The 25765-nt window shown below is 37.2% G+C and overlaps 1 long non-coding RNA gene across 1 annotated transcript in view; it reads right to left on the bottom strand.

Moving 5' to 3' along the window:
- Positions 1-10016: 10016 nt before the first annotated feature.
- The window catches only part of LOC133258496 (uncharacterized), a 40428-nt gene continuing 24679 nt past the window's right edge, over positions 10017-25765 (bottom strand). The window contains exon 4 of the long non-coding RNA XR_009740050.1: positions 10017-10146. This is a non-coding gene — a long non-coding RNA (uncharacterized LOC133258496). The remainder of the gene's footprint in view (positions 10147-25765) is intronic.

The following is a 25765-nucleotide window of genomic DNA, read 5'->3' as shown; positions in this document are numbered from 1 at the left end:
TCACAAAGAGTTGGACACGACTGAGCGACTGAACTGAACTGAACTGACTGAACTGAGTACTGGAGTGGGTTGCCATTTCCTTCTCCAGGGGATCTTCCCAACCCAGGGATCGAAGCCGGGTCTCCCTCATTGTAGACAGATGCTTTACCATCTGAGCCACCAGGGAAGCCATCAATATATATACATCTCCTTCCTCTTGAGCCTCCCTCTCTCCTCCCAAATCCTACCCCTCTAGATCATCACATCCCTGCGCTAGGCTCCCTGTATTATACAGTAGCTTCCCGCTAGCTAGGTATTTTACAAACGATAGTGTGTATAAGTCAATGCTACTTTCTCAATTCATCCTACCCTCTCCATCCCCTGCTGTGTCCACTCTTGAGGAGGATTCCTGATGCTGCCAGCCCTTGGGTAGGGATGCTCCTGAAAGGAGAACCAGCTGGGGTGAGGACAGCTGAGTACAGTTCCGCTGGAGGGCAGAGCTGAGGATACATGTTAAGGCAAGGCTCCTGAAAAGATTTGGGAGCAGAGATCGGAATGAGAGGAAGTAAACTTTGCTCCCCGGTGTGCCTGGGAAGGTGACATTGCACATCCCCTGGGCACAGAGAGGAGAGGAACATCTCATCAGGCTATTTCCTACAGAAGGTTGCCTGTCATTGGCCTCTGACCCTCTTGAGCCCCCTAATGAGAGGTAGCACATGAACCTGTGACCATGGACCTCTGGGATCCACCATGAGTCTTTTGTAACAGCAGCATGCTCCTGGCTTATCCCTTTGGGGCCAGAGTGAGCTCTGCAAGAGACTTGGCCCAGACCTAGAGGTCTAGCTGCTCCTTTATCCATCACCTCCCACTTTTCTCAAGCCTTCTTCTCTCCATGTATTCTAGCCATCCATAAAATCATTGGAGTGGATTCTCTTCCATGACATAAAATTATTAATGTTGCTTTTCCTATTTCAAATAGAAAAGAAAGCAGCTTGCTGTTCAGTAAGTTAAGTATTTGTGGAAGGGGGTGGGTTGTAACATTTGTCAGTTGAAGAAATCAATCATCCAAATATCAGTAGGCCTCACACCCTCTTAATAGTCTCATGTTCAATATTTTCTTACTCCAGAAAAACTTTCATTTCCTTCAGTGAGAAATCTCCCTGTATAAGGAATATAGATCCCATGCCTAAGGCAAGGCCTACATGATTCTAAAAACTAAATAGTTTGTAGTTGTATGAAATAGCCTGTTTAATTCCCAATATTGAAAAATATTGGTTTTTAATAGTACCGTTAACCTCTTAGCATCAACCATCCTTGCTTATTTATTCATTTAATCACTTAAAGCCATGGATCAGTGGGGAAGCAATTATAATATTTCAGTGCAATTAATACCTGACTTTTTCAGTCATGTGGATGACAGCAACATACTGGAAATGGAGTGTCCAGGAAAATCAGGTCAAAGCTTCATGAACGTATAAAAGGAAAGGACTTACTTCTTTGTTCTGCACATTTCCTTATTTAGTGACTGAGTTATGTAAATCGAGTTGCACAAACTTTCAGCATAATTCTGATGATATTGACCCCAGTTGACTATCATTTTCTATTCCTGGTTTGAGCAACTTGTAAAGAATGAATAGACCTGGAATGAGACCCTGGTATTTGCATGTCATTTTAGAATTGGCATAGTGCTTTCATAGATTTAATCTTTGGGGGTCCTCAGAGCAACACTCTTAGGTAGATAGAACATCTAAGTAAAACAATTATAACCATTCCCATTTTACAGCTAATGACACAGACCCAGAGAGGAAAGGACAGGCAGACCAAACAAAAGACAGGTGTTACCTCTCCCAAAGTATTGTGAGCATATTTCAAATGACTCTTTTTTTCTTCTTTTTTTTGTCAGTGGTTAATGAACACCATATGAAACAAAGCTTATTTTGGCCATTATTAAAAACAATAACTTTTTAAGGACTCTGACTTCTTCCAATCCTAGCTTTGACCCCATCCAGCCCTGCCCCCTCCCCCTCCTGATCCCTCTTCCCTCCAAGTCACCAGATCCTAATCAGTTAGTACTTCACTTGCTGTCACACATTCCCCAGTGAAGCATCAGCATCCCAGCCACCGATTTCAAAATAACTTTAAAAAACAATGATCAAAAGTAGATTTTTCTACCGGAACTAATAGGTATTCCCGGGCAATTCCTTCCATATTTTTGCAGAGCGTAGGCTATTCATAAATAATGTCAGAAGTGGGCCTTCGCTCCTTTGGTAAGATGGTCATTTAATGTAAGTAAATCCACATTAAATATTGAAGATCAGAAAAAAGCAGCCTCTTCAAAGAGGTCACATTTAAGTGAAAAAAAAAAACAAAAAAAAATACAACACCATGTGTGGGAAGAAGACCAGCCCGGTGCTGGGTGGCACAGAGTTAATGGCTCATAGAGAGCATATACATGTTTTTTAAAGATGTTTTATTGCTTACAAAAGGAAGTAGTCTTGAGAGACTGGATACATAAACTGGCTCCAGCCAGCTGCGGCTGTCGGACTAGGAAGGATCCTGTTCAATTAGTGTTGTAAAATAAAATACTTTGTAAAGGAAATAAACACAATGCGAGCTAAGATTCATGCTTTCAAATATACACAAGGTTTGAATTTTTAATTAGGGCTGCTAATTACAGTCATCAGAAAGCAGAACAGAATAGATTTTACCTTACATTTAGCAGACAAGCCTTCAACCCCAGTGTATTTTTCAATTTCATTAATATTTTATGAAAATGGCCCTTGCAGCTTCAGCCTATTCTAGTCTCCTACAAAACTGCCCCACATTATGGATGCCAATGCCTTTAAGCCATGTGCATTAGTGTGATGACAAAATGCAAAACAGCATCTTGTCAACTATCACATCAATTGATTCTATTAGATAGTGTAAAAACAGTTGGGTGTGAGTTATCGTCTCAGCGACACTAATGATGAAGCAAGACACTGGCTGAGAACAGCCATTAGCTATAAGCCAGAAATTAATGATTCTAATATTTTTGAACAAATTAACCTTAATGAACTGGTCTTGCAAATACTGTATTATCTTCAGATAAGTCAGTGAGTGGAACAATGCTGTGACATGCACACATGGTAAACTGATGTAACAGGGATATTAAATAAACACAAACCCTATATGTCCGTGTTTTACAGGTTTACCAATTCCTCACGCCTGTTTGTGTCTCAGACATGACATAGATCCAACTAATCACTCCACTGATTCTAGTGAAATTGCTAGTGATTGAGTGTTTTATAAAATTGCCTGTAACTTAGTGGAAGCATAAATAAAATATTCCCCCATAGTTATAGGATAACTGATTGTCAGAAAATTAAATTTTATATTTAATATGCAAAGGACTTCCCTAAAAGTAAAGTGAATCCTCTTGTAAAATAATTATTTCTTCTGTTATTCTGAAGAATATCACCCTTTTTCATTAGTTGTTCATCTGTTTTGTTAGGTTTGGAGTTTTGTAAAATGGGTTTTCCTAAAATAAGTCACACCTGAAGTACTCCTTGAAATGAAGCATGCATTTCGCCTCTAGAAAGACTTTGGAAAAGTTCATTACAGTGATCCCAAACTAGACATTGAAGCATAGACTTATGCTAGACTTTGAAGCATAAAACAGAGTAAGATAGGAGCACTTTCGTTAATAATTTCTGCATAAGAGCAAAGTACTGTATGGCGCTGTTTTGACTCATTCTTGCATTCCCTGTAATCATTAGTGTGCCAAAGTTAATAGCAATCCGTTAGTGGTAGTACATTTGACAGACAAATGAAATACACCACCCCCCCTGCCCGAGATAGCTCACTGCCAGATTCAACTGCAGCTCAAAAAAAAAAAAAAAAAATTAATGATATTATAACAGTGGTTTTGCTTGGTTTCTTGTATGTTTCTTCCACACAATGCAACTTCAGTTTTCTCTCTTCACCCAGAAAGCTGCATTCAGGGGACCACAATTTTCATCACAAAGGATCTTTATTTTTACTTAAAAGTGTTTAGTGCCTACTCAAATCTGTGGTCCAAAATCCTGGAAACCCATTCACAAATCCCATACAAAACTCAGATGGCTAATTTAAAGAAGAGGAAACAAAGGAAAGGCACTTGCCAACAACAGTTTGTTGGCTTAACTTTGACTTGCTTTCCTGGGAAGGAAGAAAACAGAATTTTCAATGTGAACTGTCAGCCCCAGTTATGACAGAAGCTGACTAGTGAGAGATCCAGAGTCTCCTTTCCATTGGTGAAGCACAGAAACCCTCCAAACAGAATTCTTTCAAGCTTCCTCTACAACTCCACTTAAATAATTTACTTTTTATTTTTTCTCAGACTATTCTTCTTAAAGTTGGCTGACATGTGCATTGACAAGCATGCTTTACTGCATAAGATGACTTGTGTATTTGGAAAGAGAAAAAAGAAAAAAGTCACAAAAATCCCTCCAACTCTGAGAGTAAGAGAACTACTGTATTTACTTTGGGGAAAACCAGTTAGTCTGAACTCTATCTTCAGCTAAGGGGCACTAAATAGAAACTAATATAAGTAAAATAGCTGCTTTGGGGAAAAGTGGTTTACTAACTTAAAAACCAAACCTGCCGCTGTGTGCCTAATCCAGCAAACCTAACTGGGCAAAGAGCTGCTAGCTCCAGGCAGAGAGACTTTAAATCTGTTCATTAGAACATAATACATTGTCATTTAATCCAGGAAAGCATAATTCTAAAGTTCATCCTTTTAAAGTTCTGACAGTTACTGGAGAGTGTAGTAGATGAATAAAATGATGTGGAAATAATGGCGTTAAGTGGAGCTGTTGATATTCTAAATCCTTGTTTTCACACTTCAATATTTATGATAATGCTCAGTGACTGAAACAGAGGCAGGAGAGAAACTAACACAGAAGGTGGAAGGACAACAGGCTACTTAGGTCACTCATGTATACTGGATTATATAATGGAATGAGTGACCTGGGCTTGCTGAATATTTTTACAGTGATAAAATACAAAAGACTCTTTCCTGCAAATCTTACTGTAAAAGAATTCGGAAAACTATTCAGAAAACTCAGTCTTTTTGCTTTGGTTTTTACTAATCTAGAAAACATTCTTCTCTGAAAAGATAATTGTGTGTTTTCTGAAAAGTAATGAAATAGTCTTTCTATAAAAGATCATTTCTCCCCCTCTACCCCTGAAAAAAGTTTCATGTAATGCTTTTTGAATGGTTGACAGAACTCTAGCTGGTATGCAATTTTGTATTATATAAAACATACTTTATTCAGGATGGGGAGCATATGTATACCTGTGATGGATTCATTTTGATATTTGGCAAAACTAATACAATTATGTAAAGTTTAAAAATAAAATAAAATTAAAAAAAAAGATAGAGAAAGAAAAAAATAAATAAAACATACTTTATAAGATAACATATTATTATAGATGTCTTTGTATTGTTTTTTCATAAAATCTTCCTCTGTTATAAGTCTTTCAATTTTTACTGGCAGGACAGGAGGAACCTGGCAGAGGACATTGCTTGGCTATAGTTGTATAACATTAACCACTTCTGTCTACACGTTCTTTACCACTGGGTGGGAAAATGGAACACAATGGTTTATTTACTACCATACCTGGAATTATATTCAGACCAAAGCAATGAGCAGCAGAGTTGCTGTAGAATAAATTGCTCTAAAATGTACTTTCAACTTGCAATGGAAAATGTTCCTAGATTTATTTTGAAGTTATAATAAATAATGAGCTTATGCAAGCCCATTGTTTCATAAAGACCTATGAAGTAGTCTATTTATAGTGACATACTCTCAATTTTATAGTTAATAAATACTTTGAATCTAGATGCAAATAGTTGCTGAAATTTTTTTCAAGTAGCTGATCCTCCAAATAATAAAAGGTACTGTAAAAGTTAGGTGATTCAAAGTTTGACATATACTGGTCCTCATCAGTTCACCCAGCAATTAATGTACAATTTAAAAAATCTTAAATAGTTTATAATCTCGATCTGTGCAATAAACTCAAAGTGATTACTTTTCTGTTTTGATATTCTTCATTCAGTCATTTGCTTGTCCCTCCTTTCATATATCCTCATCAAAGGCATGAACTGAGCATCTGTAGTCATGCTCTCCTAGATCCACATGCGTCCCTCTAGCACGTGAGGTGTGATTAGTCTCAGTTGAAGTGTGCTGTTTCCCCCCCATGACTCAGCAGGTGAAGAATCCACCTCCAAAGCAGGAGATGCAGGAGACACGGGTTCAGTCCCTGGGTTGGGAAGACCCCTGGAGGAGGAAATGGCAACCCACTCCAGTTTTCTTGCCTGAAAAATCCCAAGGACAAAGGAGCCTGATGGGCCACAGTCCATGAGGTCCCAAAAGAGTGGACGCCACTGAGCACTCACATGTCATGGCTGGAAGATAAGCATTTTACACTGATTATCTGTTGAAATGATCATACTTTGGATCTATTGTGTTAAGTAAAATAAACTACTAAATTAATTCTTTTTTTATACATGACTACTAGGAAATTTAAGGTATCTATGGGTCTTACATGCTAACCTACAGGTCACAGTAAGTACTATGGTAGGTTTTGGAGAGTCTAAGATGAAAACTAGAGTGATCTGGTCTTTGAATAACTTAGTTTAGTGCTGAGGAGAAAAATCTGGAGTACTAATTCCAACGATAGTATTTTCCTGTGGCTTGACATTCAAAGCAAATGCCTTTTTTATTGTTCTCTTTGTTGAATCAGTTTTCCTGATATGTGAAAGTCATTTGATACTTGAAATCTACAAGACTCCCTGATTTGTCAGGACAGAGTTTGGATAACTTGGATGCTAAGTCAAGGTGGCCTGTGGTGCTAACCTCTTCTGGAGACCTTGTCACTACTGAGGACCTCAGACTCCTGGAGAGGCATTGGTAGCTGGTTGCCCAGCAATGGTTGCCTTTAAAATCGACATTTAACATCCCTACTCTGCTTCCCAGTCAATGTCAAGGCTGCTCAGGAACAGGGGTACACTCAGTTGTCCGGGAATAGAGTTATTCTCTGTGTGAGCCTAATTGGCCTGCACAGGGAGGGTAGCAGTAACTTTGGGCTCATTAGCACAATACTTCTACCGTTATTGATCTGGTTTAAATTGCTAATAGTGAGTACTCCCTCCTTAAAAAAGACACACCCTATGGAGAGCTCTCACTTTGTAAAAACAGAAATACCTTGCTCATGATAGATCATAACATCACTGGACCACACTATTTATTTCCTGGAAACCTGAACTAGGTAATTTAGCTTACCAAGAAACAACTTTATTTCAGCCATAGTCACATGCTCTTTTTGTGCCCACCATAAACTATTTCAATTATTATTAGCAGTTTCTTTTTTTCATATGTTCCTCAGAATAGTTGAAAGTTAATTAATATATATTTGCACTTATATAAAACTCAATTTCAAAGACGGGTAAATAAATTTTTGACATTTCTACAATGGCATTGTCTTTATGACAACTCCGAAATGTTTTGCCTTTGAGAAAAAAAATGGAGTTGGTACTTGGCAGTCATTAAGTCCAGTGCAGTCTTGTTAGGCTAGTCAAATCCATTTGCTTAGTGTATTACCCTCTTGTCTCCTCTCCCCAGCCAACTGCTTGATTGGCTAATGATTGGGATTGACTGACAAGTGTGACAAAGGCCACAGGGCCATCTCTTTGTGATGGGAATTGATGGCCCTGTAAATACAGCCCTTCACCTTCAATCCCTTTAAACGCCCAATGATTAACCTAAAGTATCTCAGATTTGCTTCTATTTTCATTTATTCCCCCTTTTACCATTGACATAAGGCCCCCTCAAACAAGAGTACTTAGTGCTTTTCCTGTTTAGGTGGTCAACTTAAATATTATTTTCTGTAAATTTTGATTGAGAATGCTCATATTATCTTTTACTAAAATGTATACTTGGCTCCACAGTATAGAGTCAATTGTGTCATATTTCTGACATATAACCAACTTAATATGATTAGATTTCCACAGATATACTTACTAAGAATCATTGTTATAATATTAACTAGAAGAAGAAAATAATATTAAGCCCACAATTTACTCTTCTGCCCTTAGTGGATGCAATAATATATTATTTATTCTGGATCACCTTTGTTATTTGAGTGATTTCAAATCTCGTTTGAAGAAATTTTCTCGCAATGGTCAATAAGATAAGGTTTAGTTTCTCAGGATGAAATTTTTTACCAAAGTCTGATGTAAAATATATACAAATTAAATATTATTTATTTGTTTCATTGTAGTAAAAGTTGGTTGAGCTAGCCATTTTTCACAGACAGATAAAGTGAAGTACTTACTGAAAACTTTAGTTAAAACAGGCAAAAGCTCCTCCAAGTATCTTTTATATTCCAGTGGGAATAACATTTATATAACAATTATTTTAGAAATCCTGATCATTTAGAAACTCTATAATTGACTTCAATCAAATCAAAGCCCAATTTAGACTAAAGGTTTTTTAGAAAGTTGAAAATGAAAAATAAAAATTTTATGTATATAAAAATGAATGGGTTATATAAAAGCTTTGTCAAATTGCATCTTGAGAGTATTTTACATATAAATAAACATAATTGTATATAATAACATTTCAATTATAAGCAAAACATGAAGAGTGCAAGATTAAGTTGAAAAGCATGTAAACTGCCATGCTATAGAGGTGGTTAATAAAAGCAAAATTCTCATTAGAACCATGTTAAAACTTAATTAGAAAATAAGCTAAATAGTTAATTACATGAATCCAGAAGCACTTATATTGTAGCTATCACTAGGTGAATTAAGAATGAATTACTAATATTTTCCATTGTTAATACATGGTTAATTAATGATTAAATAGTGTTTTACTGCTCACTCATTAATGATTTATTACAGTTACTTAAACAGTTTCCCAGATCTGAGTGTTTTAAATAGACATCTTAAGATTACTTCCCAGGTTTACCTTCTTTCTAATGTACTGGTTACTACATTTTCTATTGTATTACTCTGATCTCCTTTCAACTATGAATATCAAATATCTTAACTACCTAATGAGTAAGATCTAATTCTTTGGCTCACATGAATTCAACCAATAGAACTGAGTATGACAAGAGGTACAGATCTTCTTGTGTCATTAACACGTTTTCTTAAACTGAGTGGGAGAAGGGACCACAGGATGTTAAACTCATGTAACCCAACTGGCTCCCCATCCTAGACTCTGCTCTCTGCTCCAGCATCTAAGTTGCCCTCATGCTGATGACAGTACTGCCCGAGAAGAGCATGCTGTCTAGATCTGTTTAGGTAAAGAGACCTTCGTTCTTGGTGGTCATTTATGGGACCAAAGCAGCCTTCTCTTGGCCATGTGGCCCAGGTCCAGGTGATGTATGTATGGCAAGGCATCCTGGTGGCAAGAGAATCTTTCACTGTAAAGTTCATTTAGCGATGGCCCTCACCTTGAGATATAACAGTGATGGAGCTTATAAGTGCTGGGGACTGATTCTTTAGATTCTTTATCACAAGTGTGCTTGTCATTGCTTCTGGATTTGCCTAGAGTCTCCCAGAATGTAATTATATCTTCTGATATGTACCTGACAACCAGATTGAGGTGTTTTCCTCCCATTTTGGAAAGCTACATGAAAATAGCTTCTGGGGTGTGACATTGCAATCTTAATGCTTGTCTTTATATAACTATTTGTCCTTATCAGGGGATTCTGTGGCTGCTAGGAGACTGTGTTTAGTCGATTTAGAAATGACAGTAATGCTCTGGAAATGGCTTTCCTCTTCTAAAAAATGACAGGTATGTGATGGGGTGAAACTACTAAAATTAACTCTCTTTCCTCCTCACCTCTCAAAAAAAAAAAAAAGAGCTTTAAGAATATAGACTGTCAGAAGGAATGCATTTGTTTTACACTTGCTAAGGAAAGACAAGAGAAATCTAATTCTTACCACAATAGTCTTAGAAATAATGATAAGCCTTACCCGATGCAAACTTGACTATATTCCTGCACTGTGAGCCATTCTGCAATTCGCTGCTAAAAATCTTTTTTTAAAAAATCATGTTGTTTTGAAAACTTGATTTATTTGTGTCTGTCCTTAAAAAATGTAATATAAGTTCATGGAAGGTTGACTCCAGGACTCTAGGAATAGAGAAAAAAAAAACAAATCTTTTGTGCAAAATTTAAATGGAGAAGTCACGATACTGTAGGATGGTTTATGTCTTCCCTGAAGAGAAAAATGTTAGCGATGGAACTGGAAATAGTTCAGAGTGGAGAAGAAAAATCAGGTTAAATATTGCTGATTAATGCTATTCGTTAATCATAGCCTGAAACTATCAAAGCTAATCCTGCTTACATATTTGGATCAAGAGACAACAATTTTAGAATTATAAAATTTTGTAATATAGATATAACTTTATATATATGTATATATAAATGCATATGGGGTCGCAAAGAGTTGGACACGACTGAGCGACTGAACTGAACTTAACTGACATATATGGGCTCCCCTTGTGTCTCAGCTGGTAAAGAATCTGTCTGCAATGCGGGAGACCTGGGTTCGATCCCTGGGTTGGGAAGATCCCCTGAAGAAGAGAAAGGCTACCCACTCCAGTATTCTGGCCTGGAGAATTCCATGGACCACATAGTCCATGAGGTCGTGAAGAGTTGGACACGACTGAGCAACTTTCACTTTTGTTTCACTTCATACATATATATACAATATATACACGTATATTGAGTAATAAGAATTTAGTCATATGTAATAAAACAAAAAAGTTAATATTGCTGTATATTTCTAGACACTGATAGGAAAGAATCATATTTACCTTTACAATTTAAATGTTGCTTGGGGTTAGGATTTCAAAATGATTTCGCTAGCACCCATTGCCAGCACAGTTTTGCCAGATGTAACTAAGGAGATCAAACCAATTAATCCTGAAGGAAATAAACCCTAAATATTCATTGGAAGGACGGATGCTGAAGTTGAAGCTCCAATACTTCGGCCTCCTGATTCAAAGCACCAACTCATTGGAAAAGACCCTGATGCTGGGCAAGATTGAGGGCAGGAGGAGAAGGAAGTGACAGAGGATGAGATGGTTGGATGGCATCACTGACTCAATGGACATGAATTTAAGCAAACTCCAGGAGATAGTGAAGGACAGGGAAGCCTGACATGCTGCAGTTCATGGGGTCACAAAGAGTCAGACATGACTTAGCGACTGAACTACAATGTCAACTTAAAAAAAATTCTTTGCATCTCATTAACTGTCAACCTCTGATGAAGTAGGGATTGAACATTTGGAAACATAAAGCAACATACAGAAGAGATGGAAAAGAGAAATAAAAGCTAGGATTGTTTAAAATGTTTTGCATTTTAAACTAGCCTGAAGCAAATGGGTATCAGTCTGTGATAACTTTTGAAGATCAATTTAGAAAACTTTGTTTCATGATATCAGTGGACATTTTCATCATTCACTAAGATGGTGTCTTGAGTTGTGGAATCAAGTTTCATTTACTCACTAATTCATTCAGTGATTTTTCTTGGGTATCTGCTACATGATGGGCTCTGGACTGAGCAAAGGCAGGAAAGTCTATTTGAAAATGAAACCAACACTTTCAAGAACAGTGACAATATTGTAGAATTCCAGACAAAGTTAAAATGACTCAGTAGCAAATCAAAAAGTTGAGTTTCCTAGCAAAACATCAGTAGTCAAATGTCTCCATATTTTTTCTTCTTTTATTATTATAATGACCTACAATGAATCTGATAAAAGTGATTTCAGGTATTGGCAGGCCCACTATAGGAGATGTGAGTTCGATCGCTGGGTCAGGAAGATCTCCTGGAGAAGGGAATGTCTACCCACTCCAGAATTCTTGCCTGGAGAATTCCATGTACAGAGGAGCCTGGTGGCCTATAGTCCATGGGGTTGCAAAGAGGCAGACATGACTGAAAGACTAAGCATACGAAGGGAGGATAAGGGTAAGGATAAAGATATCCTTATCCTGGCCACGGAGAAGTCCTCCAACAGTAACCTCAGAGAGATGAGGCTTAGCCCGGTTCAAGGGAAAAGTGGACTAGAGTTCTAGGGGATGCAGGTCTCCATTTCAGAAACAAAGACGTTAGATCTCTTGTTTCAAGTATCTAGTCCTTTTTTGTATTGCTCCTCATAGAACTAAACTACTGTGTGCTTTGTGTGCGGGTCTTCTTCTTTGAGAAGAAATGGCACCCTTAAATGCCATCTTCAGAAGAATCAACTATGACCAAGTGAGCAGGCATGATGAAAGAGAAAGGGATCAAACATGTTTCTTAGATTCTTATTTGTCTTTAGTCTGAAAAATATAAAGCTTTACAAGTTTGAGGCTAAATTGCATTTTCAATAATAACTAGGTGGGTACAAGTGGAGGATTTTTATCCTGTCATCCCTGGAACCATATAGAACCTATAGATAGGTTTTAAATAATCTGTGGACCCCACTGTATTTATGCAAAATTTTGAAAGCATGTGTATTTTTCAAGGAAGGGTCTACAGCTTTCATCAGATTTTAAAGTGTCTGTCCCTCCAAATTTAAGGGCAATTGCCTTTAATGAATCATCTGAGTGACAAGGCTATTACATTAAGATGTAGTTCTCTTAATTCTTGAATTTCAAGCCTTTTAATATGGAAGTGTTTCCTTCAAGTTAAGACTATGCAAAATCTGGTCAATACCTGCTCTGATCCGATGAAGTTGAGAATAGAAAGCTTTCATTTGCACAAATTCATTTCCGTATTCTGCTCTACCTAGGTATGTGGACATGGCCAGAAAGTCTTTCCCATTGAGGGATAAGAAAAGAAAGTTTTAAAGTCCTGTTTCATTTTGCTGATAGGCTCCATGACCTAAAATAATTTCTTTGTTTTTATTTAGGTACTTGCCAAGTGGCTCAGTGGGTAAAGAATCTGCCTCCAATGCGGGAGACTTGGGTTCAATTCCTGGATCAGGATGATCCCCTGGAGGAGGACATGGAAACCTACTCCAATATTCTTGCCTGGGAAATCCCATGGACAGAGGAGCTTGGCTGGCTTCAGTCCATGGGGTCCCAAAGAATGGGACATGGCTGAAGTGACTGAGCACACATGCACGCGTAGACCTTTATATCACTTTCTAAACTTAGCACAGTTTTAATGTTTCCTGGGCAACTGATTATGAAAAAATTTCCATCTTCAAGTAGGAGTAAAATAACTTGTCTATTTCTATATCTCTCAGTTATGGATAACTGCAGTTTGTTCTTCTATCAGTGTTTTTAGTGACCTCACCCTCGCTATCTGAAAACTTCACACAGTAATATTTTATTCTATCCCAAAGGCACCATATGTCACCTCCCACCTTCCTAAGATAGACACCAGGTGCCAGCAAATGGCAGGCTCTCAGTAGGTAAAGTTGAATGTAATGATCTTTGGCATGTCTAAATGCAGTTTAAGAAAAAAAAGTTTTTCTATGAATAAAAGATGTGGCAAAGTCAGTCATGTTAAGATATCATTTTTAAGCCCATAATTGTGAGCATAAATGAAGGCTTTCCTATAAGAGTAAGGTACTTGGATTTTACTTAATAAGTGATCTTATGTATAAATTAGTGGATCCAATCAGATTAAAATTATATATAGATATGAAAAACAACAAACAAAATAAAACATTTTACAACCAACACATCATTTCTTGGGCTAGACGTGATGGAATGTATTCATTCTGGCACTGAGCTTTGACAAGTGTGGTTATGTGTAAGCATTCTAGAAAAGAAGGCAGACAGTATATTTATTCCAGTCTAAATTATGTCCCCAGATAGCATGGTGGTGACTGAATTTATCACATCCACCCATGAAATTTCCATTAAAGTTATCAGATATAGGCAAAAAGCTCAAATTACTTGTAGGTACAATACTTTAACAGGGGAAGTCCAGATGGAACTTTTATAGATTCACAAATAGCATGGCTCACTGTACTGGAATGCTGGGTCCAAATGGCACATCCCTTTTGAGGTTACAGTTTAGAGTAAAACAGACTTATTAATAATCAATGCACTCATATGACCAAGAATGTTATCAGCTCGTCCAAGATGGAAAACAACAGGAAACTTAAGCCAAGACTCATTTTATTTTTGCCCTTCTTACTATATGCATTGGAAAAGAACCCCATTGGCCCTTTTTTAGCTAGTAATGTCTAATGCAGGAAGACAGGAATAAGCAGAGTAGAAAGCACCTGTCAGCTCTATTTCCCACTCTCCTTGATTAGCATGAAACATTAATAGGGCTTTCAGAAATTCTGGCCTGAAATGGGCTTTGCCTGAGAACGTGTCTGTCTTTACTGCATAAAAGCCACTGTCATTAAAAAAAGGGCAGATAACTAAAGAAGACTCTTTCTTGAAATTTATATCTTTTTTTCATACAATGACAAATTATTTTAATAATGGGAATCACATACAGTGCCATTTGTATAATGTTTCCCATAAAATTCCCCCATTAAATTTGCTCCTTTACTTGACTCATCTCTTTTTTTAAAAGAATGACACACACAAAATGATACATCAGGCTTTCTGATAAAGAATTGAAAATGAACATACAGTAATGGGTTAACATACATTTTAATAAAATCTTCATTGTTGTGCATTTCACTTTTCGATACTGAAAACGAAGGATGTTCCAATAACCTTGGGCAATGCCTAAGGATAAAACAAATCATGTGGTGGTGAACTATTTTCACCTATGTGTTCCTCTACAGGAAAAATATTCATAAATACCAAAGAAAATCAGATATGCTCCAAAAAATTGTATTCAGTCTTAATACTTCTTGCTGTATACTGTATATCACTATATACTAAAAATAAAACCAAAAAAAGCTTTAGGGATTTCTAGAATTTTTTGAAAGTTTAAGTGTACTGTTAATTTTCATCAAAGGTGAGTGTCAGATTGCTTTCCGTTCTCCAAAATGGCCACAAAAATAAAAAGATATAATGAGATTCAAATAAGAAGGTCATAGACCACAAAATATAGCTTTCAGTCTCTTAATAAAAACTTTTCTCAGATTTGTAATTTGAGACTTGAGTTTTTAGGTTTGGAAACTTTTGATTGGAGTTGAATGCTTGTTATATTTATGGAGTCATTAGTTTACAAAGAAATATGCACGTCAGGGTGGCTGTCCTTACATTATGTGAGTATGTCAGCCAGCAGCCCCCTACATTCTTGCATCTGATTTCCTAAGAGGGCAAAGACAGGAGAGAACTGCCCTAGGTGAAATGAAGTGTCTACCAGAATTTTATCAAAAAACAACACTTTGTGGAAACATCATGCCGACTGCCCCACTTTCACCACCCAGCTGTAATGGGGCAGCCCCAAATTAAATGAGGCGAAAATCACAGATGTGTTTCCAATTTCTTTCTGGTGATTCTGTAAGTGTGCAACTCCCTCAGCATCTTACAGGCAGATTCAGTAGGCACTGATGACAAGCAAAGTTAAAAAATAATGTACTATCGATTCAGTTAAGGAAAGCTGTTATTTAAAATATTGTGAGCACTTTCCATCCTATTAAGAAACATTGTTTTAATCAGGTCTCAGAAGGAAGCTGCTGATAATATTGCTCTCAAACCAAGATGAGGAGCGAATGCAGGGAAGGAAGGCAGAAAACACACACACACACACACACACTAAGAAAGTCAAATCTTATCCAAATGATATTGTACAAGACCCTGTGAACTGAGTCATAAACCTGTGGAGACTATAGAATGCATCCTGGAAGTCTACAGTGCTTTTTTTCCTCTTCCAATCAATCTTTTGTTTCATGCATAAACAAACAAAGTATGTAAAGGGTACCTATCCGATCTCTGTGTATCCTTGTAAAGCAAGTCTGTGCTCAAGACACGTAATTCAGTCTATAAAGCAAGACACACCCTTCAGTGACTCTGACAACTGAAGCTGACTTTCAGAGCTGGGACCCCGAGGAGGAACTCTTCCAATCATAAGTCCCAATAAATCCCTGAATGACATTACCTAGTGTCCTAATTGTCAGGAAGGCAAGTGAAGATTTTTCAACATAGCATTAAATCCTTTCCCAGTCCTAATGAGACACATGAAAACCTCATGTATTTAAAATACTAACATGAAAACAGGTTGTGAATAACAACCAACGAACTTCAAATTATTATCACGAAGAGGGAGGGGACCAGGATTGGGCACACGTACATCTCCAGTTAAATGCTAATCAATAGGTCTATAGGAACATAAAGCTTAATTCCAGAACTATTAATGTGGAGCAATAGAATAAAAGGAATAATGCATATTCACTGTCCATGCTGCAGTTTTCTAGTAAAAATGCGTTGCACTCTGCTAGCTTGTCAATCTTTAATAGAAACTCATCAATTATTTGTAGGCAGGAGATTGAAATGGCTAATAGCTCAAATATATTCCTCCATTTCATTGCATCAGTAGCTCTAAATTAATGCCTACCTTTTTTCTCCTCAAATTAAGTTTTTCTCAAAAAATAAAATGGAAATGATGCTTTCTTTTAGCATACATTTAGCATACAGGTAAATGAGTAAACATTAGCTATTGTCCCCTGACTGTTAAAAAACAAAAACAGATTTTTTTTTTTTTAGCAAGCAGATGAATGTCCAAAAAGAAAAGAAAGAAAACAAAAAAACCATGTTTGTACTTTTTCGACATTAAAATCCTTAGAGCAATCCAGCTTAACAGAAATTTCATAAAAGAAACACAGCAAAGACAAGCCTCCAAACTTACTTGGCTTCCTTCATATGACTGACATCACCTGATAACCTTACTACGCCAAGTATATATCAAAATAACATGTCATTGAAATGCGGAGTGTTCCCCATAAAACAAAGTCGACTCAATTCTACCTAATTAAAAATGAAGCTTCTCTGACATTAATAGGCAGTAAAGCAAATTTATAGGCAGACACAGAACATTTCACTCAAAAAAGTTAGCCTACAACTTGAGAGAAGACAGCTTTTGCCAATCACATGCCAAGTAGCTACCCTCTCTGACCCCAGTCATCTCTTAGATAGCAGATACTGGCATTCTTCGCACATCAGAAATACGCCAGCAGAGACCATTCATGAGGGAAATAGGAAAGCAAGTCACATCTGAGCAGGCAACGAATGCTCCCAAACCTTGACCCATTCCATGCAACAGTCAGTGAACCGCGCGCACCCAGCACCCAGCCCCATGAGAAGCAACGCGCGCTGCAGGTAACTCTCATCTACTCCCTGTCCTGCTACAGGGTGCTCTGCGCCCTGCACACAAGCAGGTTTAAAAAATAAATAAATAAAAGGAGATTTGCATTCTCATTACAAGCTAGTACCCGCACAACAGCACAGAACAGATGACACACTTACTGTAATGTCCCATGAAGCAAAGTTCCCATCTAGAGAGAGGCACTGTTTGCATTATTCCACTCCCTGAAAAAGGGTTAACCATTATGAAGAAACATTATGCCAGACATTAGCAGACAGCCTACTTAGAGATTACATTTTTCCATACATGATAAATCCTGGGTAAACCTGTTTTTCTTTTTAAACACCTTGCAGAATGAAGCCTAGCACTGCATCTAGTTGCCAAAGCACAATCAATATGGAAGGAGCGGTATTTTATGATTGGAGAAGTTGTTGTGTTTTTGGTGGTGAAATTCATTATTTAGTATCTGAACCCTCAGCATTTCAGTATCATTTATTCATAAAGTCCCTTTTTGCCAGGAGGAAATGGATACAGCTGTAGAGAGAGAGAGAGAGAGTGCGTGAGAGAGAGGGAGAGAGAGAGAGAGAGGGAGAGGGGTGAGACGGATTGATGATATTGATCAGGTACCATCTTGAAACAAAGGCTAGGTGCTCTATTTTAGTTGACAACTGTGACACATAAAAAACAAGCAAGAGAGGGGGAAGGCTAGGGCCTTGAACACCACAGGCTTTAAAAAGCGTTTGAAGAAACCATTATGACAAGCAGGTCTAGGGAAGCTGCTGCAAAAATGTATTCAGAAGAGTCATTAAAAAATGATGCTTTGTTTGCCTTGTGAATATGAGGTTTCCAGCTCGCTGCAGCACTCGCTGCTACAGAGGAAATGAGGAGGTCTGTGCACGGCACTTACCTTACTTTCTTTCTTGGGGGGTAGGGGATGAGAAAGGGGGCAGGAAGGGGCTTATAGAAGGAAGATCCAACATATTCTTCCCTTTGAGCCTAAATATATTTCTCTGGGTCAGAATTCTCTGGGATGTTTCTCATTACCAATGGCTCTCCCAAAAGTTGACTAATTTTTTTTTTATCAGAATTATTCATTTCTCATGAAACAGTTGAATAATTTAAACACCTTCGAAGGAGTTAACTAACATCATGGCTTCCTTGTATGGTTTTTAGTACGGAGAGTGTAGAAAGAAATATTATTCGAATAGCATGCAGCTTCTGGCATCAGATCAGACAGTATTTCCTCTTGTCCAATCATCCACACGGATGGATGCCACAGGGGCTAATCAAAATTAGGCCAGGATTCATTATTTGCTCAATCTGAACAGAAGCCTGGAGATATGAGTGACTTCTGAACTCCAGGAGATGATGTTCGACTGTAGGTTTTGTGGGTATCTGTCCAGACATCGGTGTGTATTTTAACAAAGAAAGAATCTTGGAGGCTGTCCCAGTCAACCCAGGAAGGGCCTTCTTTGGAGTTCAGGGGAAAACATCTCATGACATTAACGATCATAGTGATACCAACTGCTTCTGGGCAACTAGACCCAAGGAAGGCATTCCTAGCTCTCCTCCAATGCCCTCCTGCCCAGGACAGATCTAATCGCTGTTGTTGTTTGGTCACTCAGTCGTGTCCCACTCTTGGCGACCCCATGGACTGTAGCCTGCCAGGCTTCACTGTTCATGAGATTTTCTAGGCAAGAATACTGGAGTATGTAGCCATTTCCTGCTCCAGGGGATCATCCCAACCCAGGGATCGAACCTGCATCTCCTGCATTGGCAGGTGAGTTCTTTACTGCTGAGCCACCAGGGAAGCCCAGATAAGACCTAATAGAGGGAGGGAAAAAATTAGCTGGTTTTGAGGGATCAAAATGATTTTGCACAGTGTTCCTTTCCCTGGAATTGGGGTGACCAGGAAGGAGGAGAAAGGTCATTTTTTCACTCTCCTCTTCAGTTACCTTATGGGTATTTACCAAAATCAGAATGCAATTGCTATATGAAGTCTTGTTTTCTAAATTGGCATCTTGGAGAGGGTGTGGAGAAAAGAGAATCCTTCTACATTATTGGTAGGAATGTAAATTGGTACAGCCACTGTGGAAAGCAATATGGAGGTTCCTTAAAAAAAACTAAAAATAGAGTTACCATATGACCCAGCAATCCCACTCCTGGGCATATATCTAGGAAAAACAAAAACTCTAATTCAAAAAGATACATGCACCCCAGTGTTCATTGCAGCAATATTTATAGTAGCAAAGACATGGAAGCAAGCTAAATGTCCATTGGCAGATTAGTGGATAAAGAAGATGTGGAATATATACATATATTTATATACGTATGTGTGTCTATATATATCTATGATGGAATATTACTTGGCCATAAAAAATGAAACTGTAATTTGCAGCAACATGGATGAATCTAGAGATTATCATACTAAGTGAAGTAAGTCAGACAGAGAAAGGTGAATATTATATGATATCACATATGTGGAATCTTTAAAAATGATACAAATGAATTTATTTACAAATCAGAAATAGGCTTACAGACATAGAAAACAAATTTATGGTTACCAAATGGGAAAGCGGCAGGGAAAGTATAAGTTGGGAATTTTGGATTAGCATATACACACTGCTGCTGCTGCTGCTGCTGCTAAGTTGCTTCAGTCGTGTCCGACTCTGTGTGACCCCATAGACGGCAGCCCACCAGGCTCTTCCGTCCATGCGATTTTCCAGGCAAGAGTACTGGAGTGGGTTGCCGTTGCCTTCTCTGATATACACACTACTGTATTTTAAATAGATAAATAACAAGGACCTACTGTATATTGAAGAGGACTATAATCAATATCTCATAAAAACCTATAATGGAAAATAACCTGAAAATCAATATATATATATACACACATACACACATACATATATAACTGAATCACTTTGCTGTATACCTGAAACATTATAAATCAAGTATACTTCAATTAAAAAAGCAAAAAGTAAATAAATTGGCATCTCTGTGTGACCTTGGGAAAGTTCCTTAACTTCTATGAACCTTAGTTCCTCATACCAAAACTGAGAAATAACGTCATAGGCTTTGTCGCTGAAACTCAATGAGATGTGTTTAAGAGTCTAGAATGGTACTTTGTATAGACTATCAATATCTGAGAGTTGCTATAAATTCTGTATATTAATACTAGCAAAGAGACATTTTTTGATTATTATTCTTAAAAGATTACTCTTTCCATATTGTTTTCTATTTAAATAAAATATGTAGAAAAGAGAGATGGCATATCTAGCATTTAGTTCAGTGCAGGAGAAGAGATTCCAGGAGGAGAATTAGCAATAAATAAAAACAATGAGATGGTTTCTAAACACAAACTGTTTTCCTGGATTCTACTGTTTCTTCTCAAGTTGTTTTCAGTAAAATCACAGTGATGTGAAATACTCTGTCCAAAGTTTTCCTTTGATTGTGATGTTTTTTCAAAATCAAAATAATTGGAATGAAATCTACAAGTTAATTCCATCCATTTGCATATATTTCCAAAGTTTCTAAGGAATATTTTACTTGTTAGATCCAACTAACACTGGAGCAGGAATGCAAATGCTTTTGTATCCTAATTTTTGAGATAAACCAAATCTCAGGGTGCATGATTTTCTTAAAACAAAAATGAGTTTACTCAAAAATGAATAAAAAAAATTTAGAGCTCGGATGTTTAAAGCTTTTCTGCCACTATGTTCATCCATTCATCTATCCCCACTATCCATGAGGCGTGAATTTATTTTTTCTGGTTGTGAGTTAGACACTGTTATGTATTATGACAATATGAAAGCTGATTGTAATTCCTGAGAATGTCAATAAATTCTGGAGATAGGTGTTATCTCAAGTGATCACTTAGTATTTTTAGGTCTAAGACATCAAAGTGGTTGCTATATTCATGTGGTCAATGAAATCTCCAAGAGAAATGCTATCACCCATTGATATGTTTTAGGTTTCCAAAGGAGTTTCTCTGAATAGCATCTTTCCTTTGATAGGGATTGAAGAGGCCTTACTTTATAACATAAATAAAACTTACAATCTGCAGGAACAGAAGAAAATCATTCTATCTGAGGACAGACTCACTCCCAAGTAGAACGGAAATGAAGATGCAAAATTGATCAGTCCCAGCAAACCATCAGTTGCTAGGTTTTCCCAGATACAGAATAAGCAAAGAAACACAAGATGGTTTAAGGAAAATCCATTCTGATGGAAAACATGAGTGGAGAAATGAGAGTCCCCTTAAGAACAGTAGGAATCTGAGGCTCCTAAAAATCAATCCTAAAAATTCTTAATGAAAAGTTTTTGTCTATCAATCGTCAACACCCGTTGAAACTTCTGGTCTTAGAAGGCATGTTGAATATATGGTAAAGTCAGTCTATTCTCCAACAAGTCATAAAACGTGTGTTTAAAATGGAATCAATAAATATATGACTGTATCTGAAAACAGTAAAGGCAATTCTGGCTGAAGAATTGAGAGATTAATAAATCCCCCAAAGTGGGAAGTAGATATGCATAGCTAGCAGTAAACCAAGGTTGCAACCACTGACAAAAGCCTTTCCTGTGTACATATACACCAAAGTCTAAGAGCTCACAGGACATATTTGTTGCAGAGGGCAAGTATGTAATGAAGACAGCTAACCTTTCAGGAGGGCCAACACAGCGGAAGAGTGGTAAAAACCCCAACAAATGAAAGAACAAGCACGTAAGCATAGAACATGTGGTGTGAATAGAATACCCAGAGGGAAACTTAAAGAAATATGTTTCATATAGTCAGAGATAAAGAAGTAAATCTCATCCGTAACACAAAATAATAGATAATAATAGGCATATCAATGTCCATATAGTATATCGTTGTTGAAATAATATTCAACAAATAGACAATGAAAATGTTTGCCTTTAAGATTAAAATTAAGTGAAATGAAATTACAAAACAAAAAGTCGTCTAGACTAGAACGCAGGATTTATGAGGACAGGGGTTTTTGTTTCATGTGATCACAGCTGTACCACCAGTGCCGAAGAGGCACACCTCGAATGTAGGTGATTTGTTAAGTGAAATAATGAAGGAACTCCCAGCTTCTTCCATCCTTTTTGTCATAGAAGGGTCTTCAACTGTGCTCTTCTTTTATCTCCATTCTTTCCATCTGCACTTTCTCTTCCCTGTCCACTGATAAACAGATTTAACTAACAATCTAACTAATGCTTCTTTCAGCTTGAGTGCCTCCCCCTAATTGCTTCTGGAATTTCATTCATGGAAATGCAAGCTTCATCTGTTGCTTCAATTTGGGGTTCCATTTATCCACAACTCTCTGTAGTCTCTTCCTTCCAGTCAATCATTTTTTTCAGTGCTCTTATTTACTGACATTTTTGCAGCTTTTTACTGTGTTGATTGTTCTTGTTTTAATTGCTGTCTCTGGATCTTGTGTCGTTTCTCTTCACTTCTAACTCTGAGTCTATTCTTTCTTCTTTTTGTGACTGGCTTCTGCTTCTCTGGCTACCCCTTAAATATCCAAGATGCCATCTTCAATTCTCTTACCTTTCACTCTAAAAGCTCTATTCAGGTGCTCTCAACAAATCCTTAGCTTCAGTCACTAACTACAATACACAGTTCTTAAATTTATGTTCCCTGCCTGAAGCCTTTTCCTGAATTCTGGTATTATATTTCTCACCAGTGTACTGTCCAGTTGAAGAAGAAGAATGTGATACAGACAAGACAAGCTGTGATTATGGCCATTGAAGGAAGAAAACAGTTATGGGTTACTCCACTTATTAGCTATGTGATTTTCAAACGTTATATAGGAAGAATAGTAATACCTATTTGATATGGCTTTTGATTAGATTAAAATTCAATGTAACATTTAGAACAAAGTCTAGAACTGAGTCATCAATAGGCACCTGCTGTTATTATTACTATTAACTTTTTTAGCACATAAGCAAGGACTTGAGATCATATGAAGTTTCAGGTAAGGCTTCCTGGAGGAGGTTATCTGTGTGCTGAATTTTAAAGAATGAAGAGAAGATGAAATCAGTTGAAGGAGGGTAGGAAGGACATTTCAGGCTCTGGAAACAACTTACATAAAACAAAAGATGGAATCATATGCTATGTAGGATAAAATAAAGCAGGTAGATATTTCTACAGTATAAATTTTAAGGCAGAAAATGATCAGAGATAAAACTAGAAATTACATAAATACCAGGTCGTGGTGAGTCTTGCATGCCATACTAAGAAGTGTGGTTGTTTAAAAGTTGATTTTTAAACATGAAAGTGAAAGTGTCAGTCACTCAGTCATGTCCAACTCTTTGTGACCCCATGGGCTGTAGCTCACCAGGCTCCTCTGTCCATGGACTCCTCCAAACAATAATACTGGAGTGGGTAGCCATTTCCTTCACCAGGGGATCTTCCCAACCCAGGAATCAAACTCAGGTCTCCTGCATTGCAGGCAGATTCTCTTTTCTCCTCATTCTAGATGGAATCACTTTAGCAGCACGTGGTAAAATGCCATTAAGACAAAAAAAATTTTAAATCAAAAAGTAAGACATAAATTATGAGAAAACCTGCAAGGACTGTGTTCATAAGTATGGCATCTCCTAGGAACTCCCCTAAAACAATGGGAACTTTTGAAGGATGATGGAGGTGCCACACCAGTTTACCTGGGGCAAAGTCTGAGACATACTGATGATAACCATTTCTGTGGATGGATCAAATGCAGGTTACACTATTAGCTCTAATGTGTCCAAATGTAATAGATGTGATTATAGAACTGTAAGTACAAAGGGGACAAAAAGAAAGAAAGGATTAGAGGGGCAGAAACAGAACATCAAGCAGGTGTGCAATTCTAAACTGTACTTAATGAACATCTATTGTGGTTAAAACACAGTGAGAAATACAGAGAGGTGGTATAAAATGAAGCTTAAGCACAGCCTGGGAGTCACTGAGAAAGGCATTTACTGTCTGGCCAACAATTTTTAGTTTTCTTCCATATGGGTAACAGAAATTGGTATTTTATCATATTTATTGGTTTCTGAATGTGTTTTATTTATTGTTATGGAATAATGGAATGAAAGAAATGAAATTACTATGGAGATACATAAAATTAAATGCTGGAAATTGTATTTGAATTTATATCTACATTTTCTGATTATATGTATTAGGTAGCAGATTTAAATCTCCTTCACTTCAGGAAATAGAAAGAGAATACCAATCAGATGAGAACTGAGGTCTTAACGTTAAAATGTGTTTTACAATATATTCATTACATTTGTAACTGACCCATGTAATAGGTTGACTGTGTTTATTGCAGTTATTAATTCGGAATGTCTACAACATTAGGGTGAAGTAAGATGTCAAAACCATTTAGTGAAGTCTATATTCTGATTAAGAATATGTGTGCTGAGTTCTGCATTCATTCAAAGTAATCACAAGTAATAATCCATCTTATGCTTATACATCATATTTAATCATGAGAGAGTCCAGAGCTTTTGGTAAACTAAAATTATTTCAGTGTTCAACTATAACAATAATCGTACTGAGTGAAATAGCATAATAGACACTACAGGAACCTGAAAAAATCTTACATATGCATGCGTTCAAAATCTATGTTTTAAGATAAATACTGTGAGTTCAAACTAATGATCTTGTTTATATACAGAATAAAATCTTAGAATCACAGCATCTTAATAAAGCAAGAAGAGACCTTGGTGATCACCTTTTCCAACATTTCATTTTACAGATGAGGAAACTAATTTCTACAATTTTGATTTCTTGCTAGTTCCTACTAAATTGCCAAATTATCTTCATGCCATTGCTTGTAAACATAATATATTATTCACTAAAGTGATATGAGATGTAGGTACTATTGAATTTGTATTACTACCATCAGCACCACCAGCACCCAGTTCAGAAAATTCAGATCTTAAAAGCTCCAAGTATAAACTACTCAAGATGGTGCCAAGTTCATTGCCAAGAGGAACCTCTAAATGAGAGGCAGAAATGGGTTAAGGGCTGATGGGAGTAGTATAAAATTTGAGTCCTTTCCCATCTGTGTGCTCCCTCCCTAAAACTGTGCTTGCCATTCTTTATTCCAGGGAAAGAGTTGATGACAAACTCTTTGTCATCCTTTGGAGGGTCCAGAGACCCTCCAAAAGACATAATGCCACATAGGTTATTCCAGCATTTGAATTGGGAATACTTTTTAACACCTGATTTCATCCACCAGCTCTGCCATGTTAAGGGCAGGTTCTGAAATTGGAAGAACTATCCAACTACACTGGCTAATTTTAGGCAACTTCTCCCCGCTGCTTCCTGCCTTACTTTTTTCAATAAAAATGTTGATTCGAAGTCCTTTTATGAACCTCTGGCTACATTTAAGGTTTTATCATCTCTTCCTCAATTTTTTTTTTTTTCACGTTTAGATCCTTCCTATTCTAAAGATCCCAACTCACAATCCCTGTTATGTATTGACCACCCCAGCCAGCACCGATGGATCTAGTCTTTCTATAATCTCAGGGTATTTTTTCCCTATC

The sequence above is a fragment of the Bos javanicus genome, chromosome 12 (genome assembly GCF_032452875.1).
Source record: "Bos javanicus breed banteng chromosome 12, ARS-OSU_banteng_1.0, whole genome shotgun sequence".
Classification (NCBI taxonomy): Eukaryota; Metazoa; Chordata; class Mammalia; order Artiodactyla; family Bovidae; genus Bos; species Bos javanicus.
Note: the sequence above shows the minus strand (reverse complement) of the source record. Positions and strands in the feature narration are given on the sequence as shown.